The sequence below is a fragment of the Phocoena sinus genome, chromosome 11, assembly GCF_008692025.1.
Source record: "Phocoena sinus isolate mPhoSin1 chromosome 11, mPhoSin1.pri, whole genome shotgun sequence".
NCBI classification, from domain to species: Eukaryota; Metazoa; Chordata; class Mammalia; order Artiodactyla; family Phocoenidae; genus Phocoena; species Phocoena sinus.
Genome location: NC_045773.1, coordinates 99,172,291 through 99,198,679, shown reverse-complemented (window position 1 = coordinate 99,198,679; position 26,389 = coordinate 99,172,291). Strand labels below are relative to the sequence as shown.

Sequence of the window (26,389 nt, the reverse complement as noted above, 5' to 3'; positions counted from 1 at the left end):
CTATGGCATAGGATAACATACGTACATTATGTATATTCTAGCTGTATTGCATGCTTAATATCTACATGTACTTATCTCATCTCCCTCCTATTTTTTTTCCCCCCAAAACTGAAAGTTTGTTTCTCTGTGCAACTCTAGACTTACAGCCTGATCAGGACATAAATTTTCCTGTCATCCTATAGAGTGCAATAGAAAGAACTTGGGCTATAGACTCAGAGGACTTGGATTCCAAACCTTGCTCCACTCACTAGCTGTTTAAGTCGGGCATATTATGTGCTCTCTCTGTGCCTTGGGTTCTCTACTGAAGGAATCATGGGAAAATCAGCTCTTATCCCAAATTAATCTGAAATAATAGGACCAACTTGACCAATCAGAGAGTCACATCACTCAGGTCTATCTATTTCTATAAAATAAGCCATTGTTTTAATGACTGCAGAAAGTTTCTAACTCAGTATTTCAGTTATAACAATTTTGTCTTATCTGTTTTCATCATAATATAATTTCAGTAACACTAAACAGCTTTATAAGTACTTTTATGTATATACGTGCTCACATATGTAAATCCAGCTATATAAACATACTCATATTGATAAATGGATGATTATCATGTAGCAGTCAAGAAATAATGAACTTGATGTGGACTGTTCTGCTTTTTTTTTAATGAAAGATTACATAGGGAACTTGATGTAACCTTAACAGTTTTATTGGATTAAGATGTATGTGTTTGCTGCAGCATGTAAATATTAAGCCTCAACATTTAAAAATATACAGTAAGAGCCACAGTTTACTGCATACATGACATGGGCCAGATGCCTTTTTGTTTTTTTTGTTTGTTTTTTTGCTGTACGCGGGCCTCTCACTGTTGCGGCCTCTCCCGCTGCGGAGCACAGGCTCCGGACGCGCAGGCTCAGCGGCCACGGCTCACGGGCCCAGCCGCTCCGCGGCGTGTGGGATCCTCCCGGACCGGGGCACGAACCCGCGTCCCCTGCATCGGCAGGCGGACTCCCAACCACTGCGCCACCAGGGAAGCCCGGCCAGATGCCTTTTCGAATGCTTCATGCAGATCATCTCTTTTGATCCTCATTATTACATCCGTTTTATAGTTGAAGGAACTGAAGTTCTCCAGAGTTAGACAACTGTACTAGTGACAGCTGGTAAGTGACGGTGCCGGGATGGTACCCAGGGCTGTCTCACAGCCCAGTCCATGCTCCTTACACTGTAATGGGCCACTTCCAAGTATATTTGCAGTCCTTGTTTTGCTTTGTAAAGTCCAATTTCTGAGAATTTGGAGAAAAAAGAAAGTAGTTGAAGCCTGAAACTTTGGTTTCAGTTTAGGAATAAAACATGCTCTGATACACAATGGAATGGCTGTAAGGCACAGGAAACATGAAGAACTCATACAACTATAGTGTAAAGATAAATCGTGGGGAAGAGGAACGGATCTGATGTGGAGACAGCTCACATTTTACTGTCATGTTTTTTTTTTTTTTTTTTTTTTTTTGGTACTCAGACCTCTCACTGTTGTGGCCTCTCCCGTTGCGGAGCGCAGGCTCAGAGGCCATGGCTCACGGGCCCAGCCGCTCCACGGCATGTGGGATCTTCCTGGACCAGGGCACGAACCCGTGTCCCCTGCATCAGCAGGCGGACTCTCAACCACTGCGCCACCAGGGAAGCCCCTCACATTTTAAAATTTGAATTACCTATATTCTCTGTCACATTCTGTATATGGTTGCTTCAGATCCTTGACTCTGATAGAGACGTTAAAGATAGGGACATTAAAACATAACAACCCTTTAGCCTGTAAGACCCACTGGGGCAGGGAACCTGTGTGCTTTATTGTACTCAGAGCCTGGAACATCATCAGTGCAACCAGTCGCTGGTTGAATGAATGAGTAATGCATGTCAGGTTTCTTTAGTAACGTGAAGAAGTAACGTAGTCAGCCCACACTCTCTGAAATATCTTATTTTTTGAGCATGGACTCCATTACGTAGCTGAGGTGAGCAATGAAAAAAGTGCCTGAAATTGCTAGAGTCCATTGCCTTGTAGGAGTTAGAGGCAGTGGGCAGAATCATCCCCACACCCTAGTCACTGTGGAATGACACCCAAGTACTAGATATGACTTTATTTCTTCCTGAGGGAAAGAAAGAGAGTCTTCTGTCTATTAGGAGAGACACATTGTTTTCAGTGTTTGCAATTGTCAGCCTCTTTCATGGCTATCTAGTTGTGTGATTTACTGCAGCTCCTTAGCACTTTTTACAGTTGAAAACTCTGTTCTGATCCTTTGGCCTGGGAACATGTGGACTTGGTCTGTTAGCAGGAGGACCAGTGGCCAGAGTTATTGGAAATACTACTGCGCTGTCAGTAAGCTTGACTGACGACTGCCGTTTGGGGGTGGACTTAAACTGAAACTGCAGAAATTTTACTTTGCTTCTGTCCACCCTCAACTGAACCCACAAAGGTACAGATACTTACTACTTATTGAGGAAGTATTTATTTCATTTATTTGTACTCTGGTACGTGACAAAAGAGCGCTATCTGACAAAGAAATGTTGAACTCCGAGTACATCTTTTAGGGAAAGAAAGACTCTGCATCCTGTGAGAATAGAGCAGTTTTTTCCCCTAATACCTGCCACGTCGTCTGAAGGCAGGAGGGATGACGGCCCTTTCTGTGGAGGGGTGAGGTTAAAATCATTATAAAAATTCCATAAGCAGGGCTTCCTGGTGGCGCAGTGGTTGACAGTCCTGCCTGCCGATGCAGGGGACGCGGGTTCGTGCCCCGGTGCGGGAAGATCCCACGTGCCGCGGAGCGGCTGGGCCCGTGAGCCACGGCCGCTGAGCCTGCGCGTCCGGCCGCTGAGGCTGCGCGTCCGGAGCCTGTGCTCCGCAATGGGAGAGGCCACAGCAGTGAGAGGCCCGCGTACCACAGGAAAAAAAAAAAAAATTCCATAAGCAATAAACTTACATCATGGAGGAAAGGTTGACTTAGAAGAGTTATTTAACCTTCCCTGATATTCTTTGAAACAACTTTAATGGTTGAGAAGTCTGCTGACCATGCATCAATCTAAAGCCCAACTGAGAATCAGGACATGAGCAGCTTTTGGCTTCTGGGCAGCAAAAGGAGATGCTGGTCCTCACACTTACTTTTTTTTTTTTGCGGTACGCGGGCCTCTCACCGCTGTGGCCTCTCCCGTTGCGGAGCACAGGCTCCGGACGCGCAGGCTCAGCGGCCGTGGCTCACGGGCCCAGCCGCTCCGCGGCATGTGGGATCCTCCCGGACCGGGGCACGAACCCGCGTCCCCTGCATCGGCAGGCGGACTCTCAACCACTGCGCCATCAGGGAAGCCCCTTACACTTACTTTTGACACATTTCTCGCAATCTTGGTTATCCAGTTTCCTAACCACATAAATTAGAAACCATCAGTTAGAAAGGGAAGAGGAGGTTGCTACTGGTAGGCACACTGAGGTCAGAAAGAAGTGACAAGACACAGCCAGACAGTGAGGGAGGAAAAATAGCTAAAAGCAGACGAAAACCTCCAACTGGGATCTACTGCGGAGGCCTAGGGGACGCTAGCAAATGGCTAGTACCTGCCTGTTCAGATGAACAGTTTCTTGAAGATGCGACCATCTTGTGGTCTAGCATAAATCTTGCTTCTAAAAAGTTATCTTTATTTGACAATCCAATAAAATATTTGAAGTTTATAATAGCATTTTGTGCAGATATTAACTTTCTGACTTTTCAGAAGAGGAAGAAAAAGTGAGGCAGTTCATAATACATTTTAGAAAACGATCTGCTCCAAATATTTAACCTTTAAAAGGGGAAAAAACACCAGAAATAATGCATTCCCCGAGTATCTGGGTAGCTAAAGTCATAATGTATTGAGGGTAACAGAAGTTGTATGAAGGTAGCCCATCCCTGTGATGCTGCACGGCTTGTCTGAGAGGAAGCATCTAATTGGCTACGTTACTAAGGGGATTTGGACGTTTGAAATGACATCTCACCACTGCCTCTCAAGCCTTCTGCTCGCCTTGCCCATCCTAGGCAGACCTTCCTCCCACAATTGGAATTTCCCCTATGTTCCCCACTGTTTCCAGCCCATTTCTACCCCTCCTTCATGTCTATTCCACCTCTGCATACTGTGTGAACGTGTTCATCGAGAACCTGCGCTGTGCCAGGCCCTGGGCTGAGGGCTGGGATGGAGGAGTCATTAGCCAAGACAGGCCCCGACTTTCAAGCCGCCCCATCCATTGAGACTGTGCACCCCTTGTCCTAAGAAACTCGAATTCCCGGGCTTCTCCACAGCGCATTCCCTACTTCTGACCCCCCGATGGAAACGTCGTTTGTCCTTAGATATGTCACTTCCTCCCAAAGCCTTTCCTCGAGAAGACTGGTTCTCCCAGTTGACCGGGAGGCCACAGAGTCTCTGGAGTGTGTTCCGCTCTCCTTCCACGCCAGGCGCCCCGTCGTCTTTGGGTCCCTCCTTGTATCAGTCAGCTCGGGCTGCTGTAACTCAGCCACACAGGCTGGGGGCCTGGAACCGCAGCAACGTATTTTCTCACAGTTGAGGAGGCCGGAGGGCCGAGATCGAGGTGCTGGTGGGGTTGGTGCCTTCTGAGGCCTCTCTCCTGGGCTGGAAGATGCCAACTTCTCCCTGTGTCCTCACCTGGTCGTCCCTCTGTGTGTGTGTGTGTGTGTGTGTGTGTGTGTGTGTGTGTGTGTGTCTTGATCTCCTCTTCTTAGAAGGACACCAGTCCTACTGGATTAGGGACCATCCCAATTACTTCATTTCACCTAATGACCTCTGTAAAGGCCATACCTCCACCTACAGTTACACTCTGAGGGACTGGAGGCTAGGACTTCAGTGTGCGCATCTGGGGGAACACGGCTTACTTAGCCCGTGCTGCCTCCTCTGATGTGGGTGTCACCTGTCAACCCCCGCCTCTTCTCATCTGCATCCCCGCCACCTGCAGAGCCTCACGCAGGAGAGCCAAAGTGACCGACTTCACATTTTTCCTCTCCGTCTCCTTCCTGCCCTCAGTCTCAGTCCCACCATGAGTGGAGGACCCTCTTTGTCAAGGACTCGTGTCCTGTCCTTCCTGCATTGTTTCCTCAGCCCCACGAGTAGGATTTCCCTCCAGCTCACAAGAGTCTTCTGCTTCTCTGTCTCCCCCGAGGTCTCCATCCCCGTTTCCCACCCTCAGACCCCCTTCTTCCTCTCACCCCTTGCCTCGCCCTCCTGGTCACTGAAGCTGCCTTTCTTCCTCGGGGCCCGTGGCCACTCCCCATTCTCACAGCCTCAGGCCCTTTCTGGTGTCATCCCCCTTGTGATGGATTTTACTCATTTCAGCTTCCCGCTGTCAGTAATCCCTACCATATGTTTTGTCCCCTCCGTGGCTCTGTGGCATTGAAGCTAACGCAGAGCCGAACTTTTCTGCCACCAGTTCCTGACTTCTTGCTTCAAGCCTTAGCCCCCTGTCCTTGCTCTGCGGCCCTGCTGCTGTCCGTAGTCAAAGCCATCGCATGGTAACTCCCACAACCTGATGTAGTAGTTAAGTTTCTACCATCTTTTCCCCTTCCCTCCTGTCACAGGATATTAATTATCCCTCTTTTTCCCCAAGGCTGATCTCCCTACCATTCCTCCTCTGCCACAGACAGACAGACAGACAGGCAGACAGACACACACACACACGCATACACACCTTCCTTCAAAAGCTGTGCTCTGTTTCATAGATCTGTATTCTCTCTCTCTCTCTGGATCTACATTCCTTTCCTGTTGACATAAATGTCTATAGAGAACAGAAAGGGGTTTGTACCCGAGGTTTATGTGCGGGAGGGATGGTTATAAACCAAATTAGCAATACTGAAAGCTGGTCATTTGCTTATCTTTCCAATTAAATCCTTGTTAAGACGGCACAGACAATACTGGCCCTTCTGCCAAACTCCGGTCCAGAGTGTTTTTTATTCAGATTAGTCAAGACAATCAAGTAGGCATTTTTTGTTAGCAAACTATTTAATTCTCGATTGACTGACAGCAGCAGGGGTGATGACAGCAAGGAAGGAGTGGGTCCCGGGGTTTAGCTCAGCTCTGCCAGGTCCCAGCCATCCCGGCCTGGGGACCTTGGGACTCTTCAGTTTCATCAGTTGTAGGATGGGGGTGATAAGGCACCTGCCAGGTTGGAGGGGGGTTAAGCAAGATGATTCACAGGGGGCCCTCAGAGCAGCGCCTGGCACATAGTAGGTGTTCAGTACATATTAGCTGCCTACTATGTTGCTGTTGTCACTTTCCTTTCTCGCCCCTCCTTCTGTCACCTAACTTCTCAGCCTTCAGGCCTTCATTCACTTCTTCTCCTGCCATCACTCCTTAACCCTCGCTTTCTGGCTTTTGCCTTCCTCTCTCAAATCAATTTACTTTCTCAGATCTCACCCCCTTTTCAGCTACTTGCTTTGACGTCTCTGTGATTTAACGCCATTGACAACCTTTTTTTTTTTTTTTTTTTTTTCTTTTAAGGCAGCACTCCCCGCCCCAGCTGTTCTGGTCCTTTAGAGGAAAGAGACTGAGAGCACTTGTCACCCCTCCTCTGCATCCACCTCATGGCAGGCACTTCCCTGGGGTTAGCCTCTAGCCTTTTACTTCCCATCCTCTCTGGCCCCCAGATGTCTCTCCAGGCCTTTTTCCTGGGTCCAGCCTCCTCGCATCTTCCACACACCACCGCCTACTCCCCCCACCCCGCCATGATGCATGGACCAACCCCCCAACCCGGGTCCCAAACCAAGACCGGGGAAGCTGTCTTTTTCAAGTCTCTTCTCGCTCCAAAGCAGTTGGGACCAAGGCCAGGGGATTCCATCTTCTTCACCACCTCCCACCTCTAGTCCCTCTGTCTGTCCCCCTCTTTTTACTTTAACCCCTGCTTTGTCATGTGTCATTCTGCCGATGCTGGAGTGGTTTCCCTTCTTTTTTTTTTTTTTTTTTTGCGGTTCGCGGGCCTCTCACCGTTTTGGCCTCTCCCGTTGCGGAGCACAGGCTCCGGACGCGCAGGCTCAGCAGCCATGGCTCATGGGCCCAGCTGCTCTGCGGCATGTGGGATCTTCCCGGACCGGGGCATGAACCCGCGTCCCCTGCATCGGCAGGCAGACTGTCAACCACTGCACCACCAGGGAAGCCTGGTTTCCCTTCTTTTGATGCCACGCCCCGTGGTCAGTGCTCCAGAGGGATTTTTTTTTCCTCTCTCCCATATCAAATTGGTCAAATCCTATTGCATCTGTGTCCTAATTCTGTCTCAAACCAATCCATTCCTCTCCACCTCTATAGCCAGCGGCTGACAGGGTCCTTATTATTTCTTAGGTGGGCTCTTCTATTAATTCCTAACTAGCCTTCTGATCCCAAGTCTCCCAGACCCTTCTTCATGTTCCCACGAGGGAGGCTCTGTCTACCTCTTCCTTAAGCCCTTTCAGGGGCTCGGCGTCGGATAAAGCACAGGTCAGCTCCACGGTGTGCCCGGAGCTCTCGGCCATCTGGCCCACGGGCAATTTCTCCAGCTTCATCTCTGGCTGCGTCCCTTCCTCCCTCTGGTCCAGCCACAGAGTCAGGTATTTGCAGTTCTGGAAACTGACCTTGTTTTACGCCTCTCTGCCCTTGTGCTTGCTACTTACCGCTCCCTCTGTCTGGAGCGCCCTGCCCCCTCCTTTGGGTGGGGTTGGGACACCTCCACGTCTCATGAGATTCAGCGGACCGTGTCACCTCATCCTAGGGGCCTTCTCCAACATCCACATCCTTTTTCTCCTCGATTCTCTTCCATGGCATAGCTCTATGGTTTCCATTATTTCTACTTCCAGCTCGATGTCACCTGCTTTGTCACCTTCCACCTCCAATGGGCTCCTACCTCTGACTTTCTCATTAGTCATTCATTCTCTCCATCTGGCTGGGACCCAGGCATCATCTTGGCTCTCACTTCTTCACCCCCATTCCCGGCCCACCAGCTGCTTTTCTATCAGTTCTTCCTCTGAAGTGGCTCCTGATCAGCTATTCTCTATCCCTTCCCTGCTCCACCCTAGTTCAGGCCCTCGTCCCTGAGGTTTTCCATGGATGGTGTTCAGAGTTCTCTGTGGGATAGCCTCAGCCTGTTGACTTTCACTCTTATCATCTGCTATTGCTGTATGGGTTATCATCCATACACACTGGAATCCTTACTGGTCTCTGAACAGGGCTCATAACTTGCCACCACTGTGCCTTTGCATCTGCTATTTCTAATCCCCATCTCCATACACGAAATTTCTAGCCATTGTCCATGGCTCAGCCCCATCGCTTTCTCTTCTGTGAAATTTTCCCCAATGACTCTTATTTGAAGTGCTCTCTTTTCTTGGAACCTCTGAATTTTGTACCTATTTAATGGTTCTTATTAAATGTTGGCTTGCATTTCATGATTACTTCTTATGGATGCAGAGATTAGCCTGTAAACTCTTTTAAGGCATGGATTATAAATTATCCATTTTTGTATCACTTCTCCACTACAGAACCTATATATATATATATATATATATATATATATATATATATGGAATATATATATATATAATCTCACAATTCCATATATATATATGGAATATATATATATCAGCTTTGTTGAGGTATAACTTACAAAGAATGCAATTCACCCATTTAAAGCGTACAGTTCAATGGTTTTAGTATATTCAGAGTTGTTCAACCATTACCACAATCAATTTTAAAACATTTCTATCACCCCCAAAAGAAATGTCACACAATTAGCAGTCAATCCGTATTTCCCTCCAAACCCTCAGCCCTGGGTAACTATTAATCTACTTCCTGTCTCCAAAGATTTGCCTATTCTGGACATTTCATATAAACAGAATCAGAACAATATTTGTCCTTTTGGGTCTGGCTTATTTCATTTAGTGTGTTTTCAAAACTGATCCGTGTTAAAAAAAAAAAAAACAAACTGATCCGTGTTGTAGTATGTACTTCTTTCCTTTTTTATGGCTGAATAATATTCCATGTATGGATGTACCACATTTTGTTTATCCACTCATCAGTTGATGGCTATTTGGGTTGTTTCTGCTTTTTAGCTGCTATGAATAACGCTGCTGTGAACATTCTTGTACAAGTTCTTGTGTGGATGTCTGTTTTCATGTGTTGTGTTATGTACCTAGGAGTGGAGTGGCTAGGTCAGATGGTAACTCTCTGCTTAACATTTTGAGGAACTGTCAAGCTGTTTTTTAAAGTGGCTGTAGCATTTTACATTTTCACCAGCAGTGTGCGAGAGTTCCATCTCTCCACTTCCCTGACGACACTTGTTATTATGTCTTTTTTATTACAGCCATCCTAGTGGGTGTGAAGTGGCAACTCATCATGGTTTTAACAGCATGACTCTTTTTTACCTATTAGATGTTCAATAAATATCTGTTGGGTCAATGATATTTATATGTAATATGGACAAACAGACCTTTGGACGGCTCGTTTGACTGCCAAGTTTATGAATTAGCTAGAAAAGATGAACACAGAGCTCAGTATCATTAGAATTCAACTTTCAAAAGTTACTTTTAGACTGTTTTTTCAACTTAAAAGGTTGCCAGTATTACCTAGGTGACATTATCAAGGTCAGGAAAAATCATGTAGCTTTGCAGGTTTGCATGTATTTTACAGAATAAGCTAAATTACAAGCAAAATTCCAACTTTGTTATGGTTCCTACTCAAAACCTACTCCTCAATGGGGACACCAGGAAAGGTAACTCCCTGAATGGGGACATGGGGTTGGGGTGGAGGGGAGGCTTAGAAAAATGCAACTGCTAACGTTTCCCTGGGTTGAGTTTTCCTCAGTAAACAGTAGACCCTGGGAAACATAACAGGTTCTGAAAACTTAATTTTGATGACTCTGGACGTCAGAGAAACAGCCAGCTGAATCAGTTCCCTCTTGGGTGGCTGATTATCTCAAGTCATAGGTAATGGTCCAGCTGCTTTTGCTTGGTTCTAGAGAGTTCTGTGTTGGCCAGGACCCATCCATTTAGTCCATCCCTAAGTAGACACTTCTGTCTGCAGCCCTGAACACCAGAGTTCAACTAAAGGCCTCAAATTAAAGGCCTGTGATTGGGCTTACAACTTTGTATGGTGTGCAAGGGTACTCAGAAGAGTTGGCGTGAAAGAGGGTCAAAGGTCACAGCCAGTACATAGTGGCCAGCTTTCTGCATGTGTGACATCATCTTGCTTAACAAGCCTCAAACGCATGATTCTGCAGTAGCGTTCTCTGCAACTAGACAAGAGGCCCCCCATCTTTAGAATTTGGGGAGCGGGTGGTGTTTGTTTTCTGCAACCACAATCACCCTTATCTGCCTGAAGATGTTTCCAAAAGGCTGACAACAACAGGCCCCTTTCAGAAGCTCAGTAGGAAAAGTATTAACAGTTGGAAACATGTCAGCTGCCTTATGCAGGAAGCAAAGCCCAGGCCTGGTTTCTCTGGGCTCGGTGATAACTTGGGCCGCCGCAGCCTGGGCGAAGCTGGTGTTTGGAGCCGTGGAGACGGAGCGCGGCTCGGAGGAGGGCCCCTGCTTTTCAGAGTTGAAACAGGAGCCCTCTGAGAGAAAGAGATATTGCATGTGGCTTCCCTGATGCCTCGGAGGGCGACGTGGATGACACAGCATCAGCCGTGCCATCGTGGGGTGGGGACACAGTGGCGGCCCGTTGGGGGCAAGGCAGCCCCCCCCCACCCCGCTTCAGCATCAGCTGTGGAGTGTGGGGAAGGGAAGGTGACAAAAGCCAAGTCAGCGTTGAATTTGTTGGATGGAGAATACGCTCCCGGGGCGGCAGCCCCAGAGCGAGAAGGACCGGCCCTGGGAGAGAAACAGCCCGAAGTTGGGGGCGGGGTGAAGCGCCAGTTCCTTAATCTCCCGCCCCATCGTCGGCTTGTCCCACCTGGATGCAGAGCGAGGACCGCGTGGAGAGGGAATCGCACGGGTGGGGTTCACCCTCCCGTCTGCCTCTGAGAGCAAGAGGGGCGGCGCCGGGCCAGGCACCCCCGCCCCCCATGGCACCCCCTCCCGGCCTCCGAGGCGCCCCTCTCGCGCTTCCCAGGCATCGCTGCCTTTCCCTGTCCTCCGTTAAAATAGTGAAACAAACCACTGAGCGAAGTGATGGAAAGCCAGGGGCGGGGAGTCGCCCGCAGTGAGGGGCCGGAGGGGAGGGGGCGCGGTGGTCCAAGAGGGTGGCCGGCCGGCGATCGCTGTGCTGGTCGGACGGCGCTCAGCTGCGGCCGCCGGGACCCTTCCCCCGGGGCTGCCCGGCCCTCCCCTGGCCCGGGGCGCCTGCGGAGGGCGCGGGGCAAACCTGGGGCTGCGGTGGGGGTGGGGTGGGGGACTGCACCTCCATCCATCCCGGGATGGAAAATGCGGTCAGCCCGCTAAAATCGGGCCGGGGGCTGCGGTGGGGACCAGCGGGTACCGCGGTCCCCCCCCCCCCCCCAGCCCGAGCGCCGCCGCCGCCGCCGCTCAGTAACACGTCCCCAGGAGAGTCGCAGGCGCAACACGTGATGTGTCTACTTATCAGGGTGAGAGGGGGAGAGCGAGTCTCCGAGCGTGCGGGCGAGGAAGCGGGGCGGGGGGCCGAGGCGGGGGCCGGGACGACGGCTGGGGCGCCGGGGTCGCCTGCTCCTCGCCCACCTCCCTCCCTGTGGGAGAAGAGGAGGAGGGGAAGTGACTGCGGAGTTGATGAACTTTGCACATCCAGAAACGCCATTTTGATTCCTTTTCCGGAACAAGTTTGCATCTCTCCTCGTTCTCTCCCCGAAGCCCACCGGTCCCCACTGCATCATGCCTGGGAGCCAAGCGCCCTGCCCGGCCGTAAGTACGCGCCCGAGGTTCCGGCTCGCGGTCCTTGGGTGGCAGCGAGATGTCTGGGGCTGAGCGGGAGCGACCTTTTAAAGAACTTTTGGGGATGGGGAGGGTGAAGTCTGCAGAGCGCGTTGTACTTTTGAAACTCAGCGTTTCCCGGAGCCGAGGACCCGAGCGCCCCACGGCGCGCTACGTGCGCTCGGGGCGGTGGGGCCGGCCTGGGATGAGCTGGGCAGCCCTCTCCCCTCCGGCTGCGCGCCGGGCCGCTCCTCCTCTCTTCCCCCCCCTCCCCCTCCCCCTCCTCCTCCTCCTCCCCTTCCTCCGCTCCTTTTCCCCTTCCCGAGCTGCCGGCTCTGCCAACCAGCTCCCAGCGCGAGCCGCCGCGGCCGCTGCAGCGCCCCGCCGCCAGGACCTGATGCGCATCCATATTAGCCGTCCGAGCGCAGGAATCCGGCCCGACCCGCGCCGCCGCACCCGCCGCGGAATTTATTTTAACCAGCACCGCCGGGACTCGGATGGTGCGCGCACCGCCGGCCAGAAACATCTTACCAGCGCTGCTCTCCATCTTCCGCCCTCTCTCCCCCGACATCCTCCCCCCCATGTGGGAGGGGAAACTTTTCTCCTACATACTTTCGAGTCCCTCTCGGGCCGAAGAGCGCGGAGATGACGGCGCCCGCCCGCCGCCGCAAGGTATCCGGGGGTGCCCGCTCGGGGTGCCCGCCGGGGGTACTGGCTCGGGGGTGCCCGCCGGGGCCGCGCGGTGGGAGCATCCGCCGCGCCCTGCTCTGCGGACTTTGATCCTCCCGGGCGGACGGCGCCGGCCGGGAGGGGGCCGCGGGCAGCCCAGCGCCCTCGCCGTTCTCGGCTCGTGGCTGGTGGTCACGCCGACCACCGCCCCCGGGTGACTGGGCAGGGGGGGGGTCGCGTCCGCGCGTATTGTTCCCTTGCCCTTCCGTTGGCGGTGTACGTGTTTTCGTGGGAGCCATCGGTGTGGAGCGGAGCCTGCATCGCGGGGGCGGGGGGGGGGGGAACCTCGGCGCCCGGCGCCGTCACGAGCACAGGAAGGAGGCCGGGAGCATCCGAGGCGGGGCTGGCCGCCGGGGCCAGCTTCGCCGCCCAGCTGTGGAGCGCGCTCGGAAACTTTTGTCCGCTGCCCGCTGGACCAATTTTTTTGCGAGTTGTGGGTCTTCTCTGTCTCCTCCCGTCCCGGCTCGCAGAGCCGAGCAGGGGCTGGGGTGGGGGGGGCCGGCGTCGAGGGGCTGAAGATCCAGTGAGCCCCCAGCCCCCCGCCTCGGCCCGGTCCCCCGCGCCCCCTCCCCGCTCGCGGTCTCTTAGGAAACTGCGACCTTAATGGTTGGTTGCTAAGGAGCAGGGGAGGTCCTTCCAGTCGCCAGCCCCCTCCCTGGACGCGGCGTGTTTTCTGGACGGGGCCGAGGGTCGCGTCGAGGATGTGGGGACTCGCTCCCCGCCGCCCGCGGGGCCCGGGAGGCGCGTGGGTGAGGGGCGCGGCGGCCGAGCCCACTTCTCGGTGGGGTCACTTTTCTTTTCCGGCGGGGTGGGGGGGGGGCGGGCAGAGGAGGGGCGCGGGGACCGGCAGGCGGGTTGACAGGCGCCGCGTGCAGCTCGCGTCCAGCGTCCGCGGTGCATCCGCGATGGGTTATAAAAGAGCAGGAAAGTATTTCTCCTTGCTCAGCAGATTTGCCCTCCCTCGCTCCTTACTGGTTAGAAGATAGAACGTGAGCCCAGATCCGGACGAGCAGTTCACATTCCATTACGAAATTCTACACGGCTTCAGAGCCAGCAGCAGGACACATTCGGGGCACTTTGGAGTTTTTTCGGCTTCTTTTTTGGGGATGGTGGTGGTGGAGAGAGATAGGAAGGTGAGTAAAAAATATCACTTTGGGATATGCTGAAAAACCTGTCCGATGGTTTTCACCAGAAGAAAAATTCACCCCGTGCTTGTTTTAGCGTTTAGGTTTAAAAGCCAGTGGAAATAAAGTTTGCCCGTTGGATAGGGATGCTGGAAATAGCGAGGTATTTCTGTCTTGAAGAGGAGGCTTGAGGTGATTTGTGCAAAGGCTGAGTTGTTCACGTGCATCCCATATTTTTGAGGTCGTTTTCTTTAGATAGGCAGTGGTGCGTGCATGCGCGTGCATGCGCCTGAGTGTGTTCTGAAATAAATTTAATTGATGTGGAAAGTGGAGAAAAGGGAACTGCAAAGAAAAGAATGGTTTTTGTTTTGTTTTGGGGTTTTTGTTTTTGTTCTTCTTCTTCCCATGGCCCTTAAAAGCATCCTCTAGGTCTGGTGCCTTTTTGAGTAGGCAGGTACGGGTCTAAGACATAATGTAACCCGGAAGTCTTAAGTTAGAGGTTGAAGCCTTGGCTGAAACTTCTTTTTTTCTCTCGCTTTCTTTTTTTAAACGTTTAGTTCTTCCTTCAAGAGTCACACAGAACTTTTGAAGGAATGGGTTCAAATTATTCTTCAAGCAATTTATGTAAAGGTGAGCCACTGCCCTTTGGAGGGAGCTTCTGGGTACCGCTGATGGATCTTGCTTTGATGTGTTTTGAGTTTTGGTTACACTGATGAATTAAACATTTGAATGGCTTTTATCAAGTTTTAAATGTGTGAAAAAACACCTTCCTTCCCACTCCCCCCCACTTTTACAAAAGAAAGGGAGAGCCCTTTGCTTTGGTTATTTGTTTACGTTGTGGTCCATTTTAGGTTGTTAATGAACTTGCACTGTTTTATAACTCCTAAAAATACTGCTAAACAGGTCGCGTTTTAGGATGTTTTGTTTTTAAAGAGGATTTGCTGGTTATGTGATACTCTTAAGAAATGCTGCTGATGTGTACTGTTCTATGGCATATCATTCTCTGCGTTTTTCTAGAAACCACTTTTTTTCTCATCAGAAATTCAGAGCCTCAGCCCTTATGGCAGACAAGTGTTTGTTGTGTGATGGGGAAGATGGGTCTGACTCAGCTGGCACAGGTGGGGGCATCCATTCCTGACTATCTGCATCATCTAACAAATGACCTTTTGATGGAAGGGTCTTTTATTTTAGAAGGAGGAAAATAAACCTACCTAGTTTAGTCGGCATGCCATCAACAGTTATTGATTGGTTGGTTCCCTGCTGTATGCCGGGCCCTACGTAGTTGCCATTACGTGGCTTGCATTTTTACTGAATTTTGAACTGCTGTGCTGGTCCACTTGCTAAGATCAGTTTGGAAGTTTTTGCTAGCTGTGCTATGCTCAGTTGTTAACATCACTTATTATCTTCAGTGAAGGAACTTTCCTGGTTAATGAAACTAAGAAGAAATTCTACCAGTCTAGGGTTTTATATGGCATAATTAATATAAATCTTACCTCCTACAGAAATTGATTAAATGTGCTCACTAGAAGTAGTCAGAAGTGAATCCTTTTGATGTTTCTATTCATTATCCTTTTGAAAAGTAGGTGGTGCTTAAAAGGTCATAGGATAAGGGTTGCTTAGCAGCGAAACAGAAGGATGCTAAAATTAACCAAAGCATTTTTGAAAGGGAGTCCTTCCCTCTTTTCCATTATTTAACTAGATTTAATTAATTTCTGAATTCTCCATGTCCTTTGACCTAGGAAAGTAGGATGTTAATTTTGTTTTGTTTTTGTTATCACATTTAAATCATCTCTCTTTTGTAAGTGTCTTTGAATTGAAGTTCACGCTCTCTGACCAACTCTGGTGTCAGATGGCAGCTTGTCTGGGTGGACTTCTTCCCTGCTACCTGTGTGTTCGGGTTAAATCCTCCCAAGGAAATGGTGTGTAACATCACCTTATTTCATTGATTAATAACAGATTGTTTAGTTCGTTTTGGAAAACCTACCTAACCCATGAAGTGATGTCTTCTTTTGCTCTTTATTAAACAGGTTTGTATTCAAAAGATAGAAATGCAATAGAGTATCAATAGAACGAAGGCAATATAGTCTCCTGATCATAGGACAATGGTCTTCCCCCTTTACTGAGATTAGATTAAGTTTTATAGGGCTCCTCCTTTTCACTCCACCTCCCCGTCTCAGTTCATTTCAGAACACTTCCTAATACCTTTTTGAAAATCATTACATTAGGTGTAGAGTATCTTTGGAACCAAGTGTTGGAAAGCAACACTTTAAGGATCTTGGGGGTTTTCAGTGAGATCAAAGGGTTGCAATCTAACCGAAGCCATGGTTAGTAACCATCCTCTCTTGGTTGAAAGGCAAGCTCACTGTAACTCACAAGTTTCCCTTCCTCAAGATTACTTGTGTACATCTGACCTACTGAACAGGCCAAGTTGAGTAATGTTTTTTATAGCCAAATATAATTAAGAAATTAGATGGGTTTTTTGGGGGTGTGGGGGGAGGAGGCAGGGTAAGTGAGTTTTCTCTCTTTTGGACTTAGAAAGTGGTTTTGGAGTAGAAATGGCTATGGCTGTCTTCAAAAAGCAGGGGTCAGCCTGTGATTTCCACGCCCTTGGGGGCCTCCCCATAAATCAGAGGTAAAAGGTGTACCATCTGAAACGCAGAGGCAGGCATACGATGTGCTTTCTGAAATGCATCACTTATTTTTAATTTCCCCTGCTCCCCTGGAAGGCAGAATACAGAGAGGAAAACCATCTGCGTTGTTTTCATGATGACCGAGGTGGGAGAGTGAGGAAGATGGGGCGCGAGGGTGACAGACGTTTTCCTTTTCTGTTAGTTGTCCTCTGGGACAGGGTCACCACTGTGCTGGTCTCTGTTTCCCTCGTCACCTTCCCTGGGTGTCCCTGTCCGAGTGTAGCTGGCGTTGGTTGGTGGAGATGGGGGTGGTGGTGGTGGGGAGCCTGGGAGGAGGGCGCAGGGAGCTCTCCCTTCCAACTACTGGTGCATCTTGTTTCTGATGGTACTTTGGGCACAGGTGAGCCAGTCTGCCCATCAATAAAGGTGGCTGCCAGTGAATAGGTGCTTTAGACAAAAGAAGTGGGAGAGGGTGGAGACTGTTTGTTCAGTGTGATTCAAACAAGCCTTGCTAATAGAACTTGAAAGCCTCTGTAAAGTCCCAGCGTCTGGGTACGGGCTACTCCTGCGGGCCTTTCAGACTCGGGGAGGGCGGGTGGTCCCGATAGGGTGGAGAAAGCCCAGTCAAAAGCCCCACCACATTCTTTGTCAGCCAGCCAGACTGCAGAGAAAAAGTCTCAGTGGGGGTAATTAGATAAAGCTTTTAAATGGCTCTATTTGTTTTTCCCCTGGCTAGCTTGGTATCTCATCTCTCTACCCCCTCTTTCAGAGACTGCGGGGTAAGATGGCTTTAAGAACGTTGGAGGCTTTTAGTGGTTTCACTACTTGTGAAATTTCATTTTTCGTTAGGGCAGACTCTGGACGAAGTTAACTGCACCCTGCTTTTGTGAAGGCCTTGAACAAAGGTTCGGATTTGATCCCCAGAGCAGCATGGTGAGGGCTGGGTGGGTGTATTAACCCATTTTCCAGCTGTGCCAACTTCCACCCGGTGGCTAGTAATAAATCAGGTCCAGGACCCAGAACACCCAGCCCCAGCCTCAGTCCAAACAACACCTGCTTTTCCAAGTCAGCTTGGCCTCAGAAGACAGAGCATTAAATATACAGGGCCTGTTTATCTGTGTGTGTGCTTTTTAAATGAGGCCAGATCCTTTCACAATAATGCTGTGGTTGAATTTGAAGATGTAAGGCAATTGGAAAAGAAACTTTTTAGCCTTTGCCAGCATTTCTCTTGATGAACGTGATTATAGGCGTTCTTTTCAGTAGGTTTTCTACCTCGTGGGATCATTGTAAGGATAAAATAAATGTTCCAGAAAGTCAAAATCTATATATGGAAGAAAGTGGTGTATTTTAAGCTCAGGAAGCGTTGTGGGTATCCACTCTGGATTTCCTTTCCAGAATGGTGTACAACTCCAGTACTCGGGCAGAGTTTATGTTTGCTTCGAGCGCCTAGAGACAGACAGGCTAGCAAATTCTTCTTCAGGGAGTTCACCTAGGGATGGATTTTAAGGGAAAGGCAGGTGGTAAGCTTTGGATGCCCCCTTTAAAGCAGTAGTTCTCAGCTTGGTGGTTCCCCGCCCCCGGGGGCATCTGGCAAAGTCTGGAGACACTTTTGATTGCCTTGCTGGGGGAGGGGGGTGCGACTGGCCTTTGGTGGGTCGAGGCCAGGAGTGCTGCTGCCCATCCCACAATGCACCTGAAGGCCCCACAGCTAAAGGATTATCCAGTCCCAAATGTCAGTAGGTGGAGGGTAAGAAAGCCTGCTTTAAAGGTACAGGAGTCAAGGCCTGTGTCACGTGTGCAAGCAGCCTGGCGTTCTCACTGTACTGCACGTGGCATATTTGGGGATCTGGAATTTCGTAGAGCGAGTAAGCTCTCCTTACAGGCCTGTAAGGTGCTGTGGTTGGCAAGTTCAAGGTTTCACAGAAGATTGGGGGTCGGGGAAAACATTTAAGTGGCGTTACATATATTTAAAAACCCTGTAGTAAATAAAAGTTCCAGAACTCGTCTGCTTCTAAAACAAACCAGATATGTTGGCGCTGGGGAGCTGCTCTGGTAGGTGGTACTTCCTCACTTATTTAGGTAACTAGCTCCGGCGCTGTCATCTGCCACTTCTCTCTCGTGGTTGAAGTTATGTGGAGGGTACCCCCCTACCTCCCCTATTTTTTTGCTGTGTTTGAATTAGCCCTTACTTGCTTGACAGTTAATGTTTTTTGCCCTTGGAGTCTCCCTTATTTTGTTTTCTTAAGTTTTTGCAAAATTCTTACATGCATCTCTACCTTTTTTTAAAAAAATTAATTAATTAATTATTTGGCTGCGTTGGGTCTTTGTTGCCGCACGCAGGCTTTCTCTAGTTGCGGCGAGTGGGGGCTACTCTTCGTTGCGGAGCGCAGGCTTCTCACTGCGGTGGCATCTCTTGTTGCGGAGCACGGGCTCTAGGTGTGTGGGCTCAGTAGTTGCGGCACGCGGGCTCAGTAGTTGTGGCTCGTGGGCTGTAGAGCGCAGGCTCAGTAGTTGTGGCGCACGGGCTTCGTTGCTCTGCGGCATGTGGGATCTTCCTGGCCCAGGGCTCGAACCCATGTCCCCTGCATTGGCAGGTGGATTCTTAACCACAGCGCCACCAGGGAAGCCCTCTCCACCCTTTTTATAGGGCAGTGGTGGGAGCCTGGTCTTCTGTCCGTGTATCTCCTCTTGAGCAGGTGGCTGGCAGGCTGCTGCTTTACCCGGGAAGGTTGGGGAGGGATCAAGGGAAGAGACGGTGGTGATTTTATGTTTTGGGGACTTGCGGACCTCAGATGCACGGAAAGGTGGTTGACTGAAAGAAAAATAAAATGTGGTGTACAAACATTAAACTGCATTTCCTCGGGCCAGACATGTCTAGGACAGTGGCAGGAGCCATCTTTTAGCCACAGGTGCCACTTGCCTGACCCTTGTCCTGGTCCACCCCACCCCCCATCTTACAGGCAGGAGGGGAGCAAGAAGAAAAGGCAGGAAGAGAGGGGGATGATTCCAGAACGGTCTGGGCTCCCACTTACCTAAGAGAAATGTTAAACGCTTACAGGCAGCTTTCTTTACATCCTAACCCGAGGACAGACTGTCAGGGTCCCGTTCACGTCCCTCCGGGCTGATGATGTCAGTGACCTGCTTGGAAGCCGGCTTCGCCAGCCCACGCCTGGTGTAGTAAGAGCTGTGCTTCTGGTGCTTTGCCGCCCTCTCCTCCAACCTGTAAACCGGGCGGTCCCTGCTCCCCCTCTCCGTTTACAACTTTTCCCCGGCTGGGGATCCCCTGCAGGTGCGTTGGAGGGAAGTTGCAGGAAGAAAAGTCTCTCCCCCACTTCTAGAAGGTGAGCTGAAACTCACCGTCCACCCAGCCTCCCAGGCCAGTCCCTGACTCTGGTCTCTCTCTCAGCTGCCAGCAGTCACCAGACCCTCCTCGAAACCCTGGTCCAGTCTGACCCTGGTGTTGCCTGCCCCACTGTCCTGACCTAGGCCCTCATCATGTCACAAGCGCCTCCCAAGTCAATTTCCTGCCCCCTTTGTCTCCCTCCTCCAGTCTGCCCTCCACTCGGCTTGAACACTATAGCTGCACATGGGGTTTGCCTGCTGCTGAAAAACATCTCATGGCCCCCTGTTGTCCGCAGGAAGAAATCCAAACTCCTCAACTTGGCACACGAGGACCTCCACCGGCAGCTCCCAGACTGCCTTCCTAGTTTTAGCCCTTCTCACTCTCCCTGCAGGCCACTGCCACACTGAAGGAGTTCGTCCTGCTTCTGCTTTTCCGTGGAGTGTTCATTCTGTTTTGTCCCCATCCCCTTCTCCTTGCACACAACATTTCTCAACTCTTCTTTCAAGACCCATCTCAAACACCGCCTCTTGCAGGGAGAATCAGGTCCTCCATCCAGAATAACCCTTACCCCATCTGGCCGGGTCTGTCTGTTGTAATTTACCCGTTGGCGTGTTTTCCCCACCTGGAGAATGGGCAGCAACTTCAAATCATATTTTTCCATCTTTTGTACCTAGCTCAAGGGTTGCGTAGTTGATGCTCATTCAATAATTATTGTTGGATCCATTTTCGAATATAAAAAAGCCAGAGTTTTTCTGAAGAGGCGCAGTTTATTTTTGGAGAAGGGCACATATAATTTGGAAGCTAAGTCCTAAGTATCAGTACAAATTAAGAGAAGGAAACAGAAGTAAACTATCGTTTTCCAGCAGACCCATCCTGCAGAAATTGGGTGCTAAGTGCACACTGGTGGGAAAGCATTTTGAATTACAGAAATTTTAAAATAAAAGTTTGCTCAGCTTAATTCACTCAAAATTAAAGAGGAAAAAAAAAGAGTTGTTAATGCCTGATTGCACTAAAAGCTGTCACACTGGGGCCCTTACTAATTATAACCACTTTTCATGGCTCTTGGTTTGAAGTTTATATTAAATAGGAGAGATGGGCACACAGATCAAAGACCAAAATCATTTCTGAACTCCAATGTGTGGGCCCACTTTCTCTGCTTAGTTAGATTTTTGTTTCATTAGTGGTGTGAGTTAATAGGAGTGTTGGTCCGTGTATAATTTAACTTTTCTTTTTTTTCTGTAACTCCTTGGATTTAAAATAAAGTGCAAACCAGAAACCTACAGGGTACAGATCTTGCTTTATTTGTATGTGCGCGAGCAATATATGTATGTACGTGATGGAAGTTGAGTATAGATCGTATTTACAGAAAGAATCATTTTCACTGTTTTAGGGGAGGTTCCTTTATGCTGAGACTTCATAGTTAAAAAAAACCCCAAAAAACCCTGAGTACACAAAATCATCGCAAAATCTTTTAACTTTCTTCTAAAAGAGGTACCTGTGTCTTCAGAAATAGGGGAGATACCATAAGGATGGGGTGAGAGAGAGGCGTTTCGCTTATGGATCCGTTTATACCTTTATGTTTGTAACTATCTGGGTAGGTTGCCTTTTCGAATAAGGAATTACCATTTCTTTTCTTTTTAAATTGCAAGGTCTTGGTATCCTTTATACGAGGTAAAATCCTAGTTGATTAAAAGTACATTATTGTGGGCTTCCCTGGTGGCGCAGTGGTTGAGAGTCTGCCTGCCGGTGCAGGGGACACGGGTTCGTGCCCCGGTCCGGGAACATCCCACATGCCGCGGAGTGGCTGGGCCCGTGAGCCATGGCCGCTGAGCCTGCGTGTCTGGAGCCTGTGCTCCGCAACGGGAGAGGCCACAGCGGTGAGAGGCCCGCGTACCGCAAAAAAAAAAAAAAAAAAAAAAAGTACATTATTGCTACCTTTAAATATTCCTTGACATGCTTACCTGATAACTAGAGTTTAGGCTCAGATTTGGCAGATACATTCAAATATAAAATTCCAACTTCATCTTATTTCTAAGGAGGCTTGTTTATGTTCCTCTCTGATGTGAAAAACCGATTTTTTTTAAAAAACCATTTTCTCTTCCACTTTTGGGCCTTTAATTGTTTTGAGGGATAGTTATATAAAGTTGGTTAGTAAGCATTTCAGACAGGTTTTCACGACTTGGTAAGTTAAACTTACATTGGATCAAACTGTCCTACTTAAAAATTTAAACCAAGTATAATTTAAAGGAGGCTCAACTTGCACGTCTCTAAATTAAGTTTGTTTTTAAATCATGAAAATAATGTTTCTGAAAACCATTTGTTGTTTGAGAGCTTAGTAAAGCTTTACAACCCCCTTTTTCTAAAACACTGTATCCAGTTGGATTCAGTATCAGATTCAGTCTCCCTTTGGAAAACAGGCACTTTTCCACCCCCAAATTTGAAAACCTCATAGTGGGTTTTTTTTTTTTTTAACCACTTATAGATCTTTATTTATAGGTTTTTATTTATTCAACAAATTTGAATTTCAACGATGGGATGGCAGTGATAAGCACCAAGGGTACCAGTATGAGAAAGAGAGACAGTTGCTAGCTTCCCAGACATGGAAAGAGACACAGGACCACTAAGTCGTTTCCATCTGTGCTGGGTATTAAGTATGACAAGAGCATGTGACATGCACTGTGGGGGAGGGGAGGAGGATGCTGGTGGAGGCGGCATCCCCCCAGAGTGGCCCCTGAGCTACAACATGAAGAGAAGGAGAGTTGGAGCGCAAGCAGCTGGCGCTGAGGCCCTGAGGTTGGAGAAGATCAGTGTGGAGAAAGAAGAGACCCAGGCGGGTGACACGCATGGCAAGGTAGCTCACAGGTATTTGGAGTTTTCCCTTGAGAACTCTGGGAAGCCTTTGCAGGGTGTTAGGCCAAGGACTGGCATGATGAGATTTGCGTTTTTAAAGATCACTCCTGCCCAGAGTGGAGAATAAACTAGAGTAGAAGGAAGTGACCGTTTTACCTTCTGTCTGCAAGATCGTTGCGAAGGTTGGTTTTGCACAACTTTTGAAGAGCAGTGGTGGCTCAGGGTGGGTGGCAGTGGAGGTGGGGAGCCTGGGTGGGTTTGACAGAGATGGAGGCCAGAGGAGGGATTTGAGGCTGGCTGGGGGATGGGATGGAGGATGGGCCCGATGATTTCCAGGTCTCAGGCTTCCGTGGCTGGTGGCTGGCGGTGCCTTTCTCTGAGATCAGATCACGGGATAAAGCAAGGTTTATGAACCAGGTACGTTCCCTACCCTTCAAAGAAGTTATGTTTGTGAATTTTATCAGCATTTTCTCTACTTGTGCCGCTTTCGTTGGTCAAAACGTACTATTCCTGGCGTGGATAATGCACGCAAAGGACTTCTATAAAAGTGAGAAACAGAAATTAGGTTCTTACTTACGGCTTCCTTCTCCCCTCCCCGCCCCTCCTTTCTTTTCTTTCTTTCTCTCCTTTAAATTTCCTGAGGCCAAAAGGAACATGGAAGAGTTCTCCTCGATGGCCGGAGCTTCTGAATGGTTTTCAGATGAGGCATACAACTAAAACCTTAAGCGTATTTAAGTTTCTGTTTGTTTTAGTGATGCTTTATCTCTTTGACTTGTGAGCCTGGGGCTCAGGGGCAGAGGCTCCAGGGTAAGAACCGAGGTAGGGCTCTCAGAATTGCCCCCGCCTTCTGCTTAAGAGGGTCAGAACTCCTCTCCTGACCTGATTATCCAACTTACTTCTTAGTTTCTCAGTGTTCGCTGATGCTCTGAATGTCTTACAACGACAACAGTGTTTTGCTTGACCAGTAATCTGTGTGAAAACAAAGTTCCTTCAGTAAACAAAATGTGCTGTGTATCTCCTTTGGGTGCCAAAGGGAGAGATTTCATCCTTCCACGGGGATGGTCTCCACCGAGCCACGGTCCAGCCTGTGTTTGAACATCTCTGGTGATGGCCGACCTGCTCCCCATTGCCCCAAGGCAGTCCTTGGGTTTTTACTGCGTTAATTAACTTTTTTTTTCTCAAGGCAAACAGAATCTTTGTGGAATGAGCTAGAAAGTGGCGTGTTTTCCGCTGAGTTGGTAAAAACTTGGAGCTGGAGCGCAGGCCGGCTGCCTTGTGCAATCTGATCCCCAGAGAGTCCATTGGGGAGTGCCACCCTCCTTACTTCCTCCTGTACTGGAATTCCTGCTTCATGGAGGGGGTTGGAGAGGTCCTGCCTCGCTTGTCCTTCTGAGCTGGGACACCTTCCTTAAATCATCTTGCAAGAAAGCATTAGCAGTGCTCCCGGATTTAGGTAAAGCTTTTCTCTGACGTCATACAAATGACTCATCAAAACTTCAGGTGAGCCCCAGCCCGCTCCCCAGACGCTTCTCTCTTTTTTTTTTGCGGTACGCGGGCTTCTCACTGTTGTGGCCTCTCGCGTTGCGAAGCACAGGCTCCAGACGCGCAGGCTCAGCGGCCATGGCTCACGGGCCCAGTCGCTCTACAGCATGTGGGATCTTCCCAGACTGGGGCACGAACCTGCGTCCCCTTCATCGGCAGGCAGACTCCCAACCACTGCGCCACCAGGGAATCCCGCTTCTCTTTTTATATGGGATCAGTCCTGACTCGGGTAACCCGACCACTGGCCCCCAGAGAGCGCTGCCCACCTTGGGGAGAGTATGATTTAACATCTTTTGTTGAAAAAGCACGGATGTTCCCACCTCACCTCAGCCTCACATCCCATTTGTAACGGATGGCACGCTTTATTCCAGCCCTACATTTGATAAGATGAGCTGATGAGAGGAAAAACGCTCAACAGGGACCTTGCCCCTCGGCTTCTTTCTAGCTGAAACAGCTTGGTGAGGGGATGGTGGGAAGGGAACTCAAGAAACTGGGTTTACGCATCTTTTTGGAAAATTTAAACCTTCAGGAAAATGCATACAACGCAGTCCCTCACCGCACCGTGACCCAAGCAGAAGCGTGGACTTGGAGATCTAATACGTTTGTTGCAAAAATAGCTTACTAGGGATGGCCTTGTAGTGAGTGTCCAGAATTGGCGTGGGTAGTATGTTCGGTAGCCAGTTTGTGGTGACAAAGGTGTATATTATATAAGCTCACTTTCAGATAACGCACCCCTAACTGCTAGATAGTGGTGACAACTCACGCTATCTGTCGGGTAATTTTTTTCTTTCGACGGTTGTGTATTCAGTCCCTGGCGTTGGTTCTTGAAGGGCACGGGGATGGTCAAATGATTACACTTAGAGAACGCAGCCCAAATGGCCTGGCAGCTTTATTTCACTGTTTTATCTCCATGGCAGATGGAATTCGGGGAGGGCTCCTTTGGTCGGCTTGTCTCTGGGAAGTCAGGTTGCTGCTGCTGCCACCTGTATCTGCAGAAAAGGGAAGACACAGAAATCCAGCCGCAAACAGCAGAAACCATGACCTGGTTATTCGTATGATAAACGACTCTACCGAGAGTGCAATTAAATCCGGTCAGCAGACCTTTGAATTACAGACTGCCCTTGATGAAAAGCATCCCTAGTCAAAGCCCACCTGTATTCGCTTTATATCAGATAAACCAGATGTTGTCTTTTCAGTTTCTTTTCTGCCCGTGTTAGACATCATCCATATGTGACTCTTAAGTCAAAAATCTCAAGTTAGGGGGCTTCCCTGGTGGCGCAGTGGTTGAGAGTCCGCCTGCCGATGCAGGGGACACGGGTTCGTGCCCCGGTCCGGGAAGATCCCACGTGCCGCGGAGCGGCTGGGCCCGTGAACCACGGCCGCTGAGCCTGCGCGTCCGGAGCCTGTGCTCCGCAGCGGGAGAGGTCACAGCGGTGAGAGGCCCGCGAACTGCGAAAAAAACCAACAAAACAACTCAAGTTATTGCCCCGTTTCACCCTCTTAATGTTGTTGGCTTTTCATCAGGAAGAACCGTCCGCACAAGAGTCGTGGAGGAAGCAGTGATGTGAACTAAGGTTATCGAGCGCGTACCAGTTATGTCCTTGTCCTGAATTCTTGACGTGGGTCATCTCATTCATTCCTCACAACAGCTCTTTGCCCTTGTGATGTAGGTACAGTGATTATCCCCGTTATTCAGAGGAGGAAACTGAGACCCAGTGAGGCAGCCAGCTAGCAGGCATGAAGCAGTGCAGCCCGACCCCAGAGCCTGTGCTGGTGGCCCCTGCTCAACTTCCTTTCACAATGACATGACATAGTCACCAAATAAATATCCCCTGAAGACCTGCTGTGTGCAGAGCCCTGCGGTACACAGCAAGGGGAAAGACAGGGACACGTGTGCAACGGGGCCACTGGCTTCTGGAAGTAGATTAAAACTTAACCCGTGAAACAGGTCCTTCTGTCTGGTATTTGACAAAGCGAGTTAGACCGTCAGTTCTGTGGAAGATCAAGTGGGAGGGGAGGTGCAGTTGGCTGACAAATCAGCCAGCGGGAGTGGCTGCCCCAGAGCACCCGGGGCCCGGGAGACCCTGCAGAGAGTCGGGGGAGGCCCTGAACATCCTGCTGGGGGACAGTCTTCCCTAAGTTCCCATGAGAGGCTCCAGGGAGCGGAGAGGTTGGGCCGGCATTCGAGGCTTCTGCTCGTCTTCTGTGTGGTGGGCGGTGGGGCGCACGCCTGCCCCTTAACTTCTTTCTTGCAGACACCCACTGTTAACCTCACTAAAAGTGCTTGAGCTCCGTTTCAAAGTAAGGATGGTGTGTTGG

The 26,389-nt window shown here is 49.7% G+C and overlaps 1 protein-coding gene across 10 annotated transcripts in view; it reads left to right on the top strand.

Annotated features, from left to right (window-relative positions):
* The window catches only part of RREB1 (ras responsive element binding protein 1), a 180,986-nt gene that overhangs the window by 30,849 nt on the left and 123,748 nt on the right, over positions 1–26,389 (top strand). For 3 of the 10 annotated variants that reach the window (XM_032647977.1, XM_032647975.1, XM_032647966.1), the window contains exon 1: positions 12,172–12,524. The exons of 1 other annotated variant lie outside the window; for it this stretch is intronic. The gene's annotated coding sequence lies outside the window, so the exon portion shown is untranslated. Of the gene's footprint in view, positions 1–11,614; positions 11,844–12,171; positions 12,525–13,307; positions 13,327–13,530; positions 13,715–26,389 lie in introns of those variants that run through there. 6 more of the 10 variants (XM_032647976.1, XM_032647967.1, XM_032647972.1 and 3 more) reach the window with 5 other exon arrangements.